This window comes from Myotis lucifugus, unplaced genomic scaffold (genome assembly GCF_000147115.1).
Source record: "Myotis lucifugus unplaced genomic scaffold, Myoluc2.0 scaffold_121, whole genome shotgun sequence".
NCBI classification, from domain to species: Eukaryota; Metazoa; Chordata; class Mammalia; order Chiroptera; family Vespertilionidae; genus Myotis; species Myotis lucifugus.
Genome location: NW_005871169.1, coordinates 916,451 through 919,446, shown reverse-complemented (window position 1 = coordinate 919,446; position 2,996 = coordinate 916,451). Strand labels below are relative to the sequence as shown.

The following is a 2,996-nucleotide window of genomic DNA, read 5'->3' as shown; positions in this document are numbered from 1 at the left end:
CCATAAGTGTCCTTTTTTATCTTAAAAAAAATTTTTTTTTTGTGTTAAAATGTCTCCCCCCCTCCCCCTGGGAATTCTAGCTCTCCTTCTTGTTAAAATTTTTTTTGGTATGTTATGTTTTTAACCTTTATACTAGGGGGCCCAGTTGCATGAATTTTGTGCCACCTTGAAAAGGAAACTGTGGGCCCTGAGGCTGCAGTAGGCACAGGGGGTGGGTTCTTAGCCCCATCCTCCATGCCCCCACCTGGCTCCTCCAGCTGCAAGCTCCCGGTGCCCTGTTGGCTGGCAGCCCCACTCCCCCGCTCCCGCTCCCATGCGCTGATGGTGCTGACCCCGCTTGCACCCGCTGATTGGGGCAGGTGCCAGCAGCAGGTGCAAGCCGGCAGCTGCTGCCCCAGTCACCCCCCAGGAGCAGGGGGAGGTGGAGGATCCCTCAGGGGTGATCAGGGCCGGCAGCTACCACTCGAACCCACTGATAGCGCTGAGTGATCAGGGACCAGTGCCCAGGCATTGGCCGTGGGTGCGAGCAGCGGCTCCCGGCTCCGACACTGGGCTGAGGGTTCAAAGTGGTGCCGTTGCTGGCAGCGTGTGCAAGAGGTGGCTGCCGGCCCCAATCTCCCCTCAGGAGCAGGGTAAGGTGGAGAAGCTCTGAGGGGCAACTGGGGCCCGGCAGCTGCCGCTCGCACCCGCTGATGGCACCGATCAATTTGGGCCGGTGCTGCGTGCCAGCAGTGAGTGCGAGCGGAGGGTCCAGTGCCAGCAGTGGATGCGAGCAGGGCCGGCGCCAGTGCAGGTGCAAGCGCCGGGTGGGACTGTGGTGCATGGGAGCAAAGAATTTTCGGTAACTACCAGAGGCTTGCCCCCATGACAGTGACCAGCTCCCCGCCTTGGTCTGGCGCCCTCGTTCACCTGATCCACCATCCACCATGTTCCGTGCGTGCTCCCTGGTGGTCAGCGTATGTCATAGTGACTGGTTGTTTGGTTGTTCCGGTTGTTTCACCATTTGGTCTATTTGCATATCAGCCTTTTATTATATAAGATTTCCTACAAGATTTCTATAAGAGACACACCTTATGAATGGGTCATACTTTTATATAATACTAGAGGCCTAGTGCACAGGGTAGGGTCCCTAGGGGCCTCCCTTCCCTCAGCCGCCTGCCACCAGCGCTGACCAAGGTGGGCCAGCCAGGGGGAGGGGGCTGCAGGTGGTTGGCCCACCGGCCTGCCCCCTGGTCGAACTCCTGGTGGAAGGGACGATTTGCATATTAGGCTTTTATTAAATAGGATACCAACCTTAAACTTTTGATTGGATACTTTATCCATTTACATATCACAGTTAGAGATAACATAAGGTTCACACTTGCCACCTGATATTTGTTTTTCCTTTTTCTTTTTCTTTTTTAATCATCACCTGAGGCTATGTTTTGTATTTATTTTTTTCTTTTTATTACAGAGAGGGAGGGAAAGAGAGAGAAAGAAACATCAATGTGAGAGAGAAACATCAATCAGTTGCCTCCCGTAGGAGCCTCCACTGGGGATCGAACCTGCAACTTAGGTATGTGGCCTGATGGGGAATCAAACTGCAACCTTTTGGTGTACATGATGTTCCATCCATTTGGGCCAGCAAGCCAGGGCCTTTCTTTTTTTGGTTGTGCTACATAGATATTTTCTATTGTGTCATAGTGATTCACTTTTCCCCCTATATATTTTTGAACAATATTTTAGTAGTTGCCTGGGGATTAAAACAATCTAGATTGGATTAATACCAATTTAATTGCAATAGTTTATGGAAACATTTGTCCAGCGTAGCTCCATTCTTCCCATCTTTATGCTGTTACTGCCACAGATTACATCTTTACATATTGAGTACTCCTCAATACTGAATGATAATTTTGATTTTTAGAAATCATAATAACTAATTATAATGATAATGATTAGTTATTGATACTTATAATTTCTCTTTATTGACATTCTCTATATCAATAGAGAGAGGGATTTTATATCTAAGACCATTATTTCCTCTATGTTATCTCAATTAAGGTGTATTTCTGTCATAGATGAACACACCTTTTCCTTTCTAAAAGTTTTGACATTTTAACCTTTTTTAAAAAAAATATATTTTATTGATTTTTTTACAGAGAAGAAGGGAGAGAGATAGAGAGTTAGAAACATCGATGAGAGAGAAACATCGACCAGCTGCCTCCTGCACACTCCCCACTGGGGATGTGCCCACAACCAAGGTACATGCCCTTGACTGGAATCGAGCCTGGGACCCTTGAGTCCGCAGGCTGATGCTCTATCCACTGAGCCAAACCGGTTAGGGCTGACATTTTAACCTTTGCTTCAGGTCTTGGACCTTGTCATGGTGATCCATTCCTGCAGCCTGATATTTTGGAAAATGTTCTTAAGAACTGTTATTATTTCACTGCTAAAATACTCAATGTTTTTAGTTCCTTTGAGCCAGTTTATTACTCTGTAGCATGCAATGGGATTTATGTTTCTCCTGCTCACAATCATACCCATTTATCACTTAGAACTTGGAAATGGGAGGAAACACAAGACTGCCTGTTACTAGTTGAAGAAAGCAAGATTGAAAATTTTACCTTCTCTTTCCTGAGGATCAAAGTTGGTGGAATTCACTGCCAAAGTTATTGGATTTAGCCTCAAGACTTGATTCATGTTTTTTGTTGCTTTTATGTTTTATATACTTTCTTTTTTTGGTCATCAATCTTGGTTATGTTGGATTTTACTTCGACACCTACTCAACAAATAAGAAAAAATAATTTTGAAAGCTCTTTAGCATTAACATTTATAATTATAAATGAAATCATGTGGTTTATGTTCTTTGTAATTTTAATAATTAACACTTTGTCACAACTTTATTTTAAGTATATTTTGAAGATATTCTATGCACTTGCTTTTAGGGAGGTAGGTTTAAAATAGGAATTTATGAATCATATAAACAAACAAGTGAATATATTAGAGATTAATAGCAA

General features: G+C 44.4%; 1 pseudogene; it reads right to left on the bottom strand.

The window, feature by feature from the left end:
* LOC102443003 overlaps positions 1 to 928 on the bottom strand; it is a 3,081-nt pseudogene extending 2,153 nt beyond the window's left edge.
* Between the last annotated feature and the right edge of the window lie 2,068 nt (positions 929 to 2,996).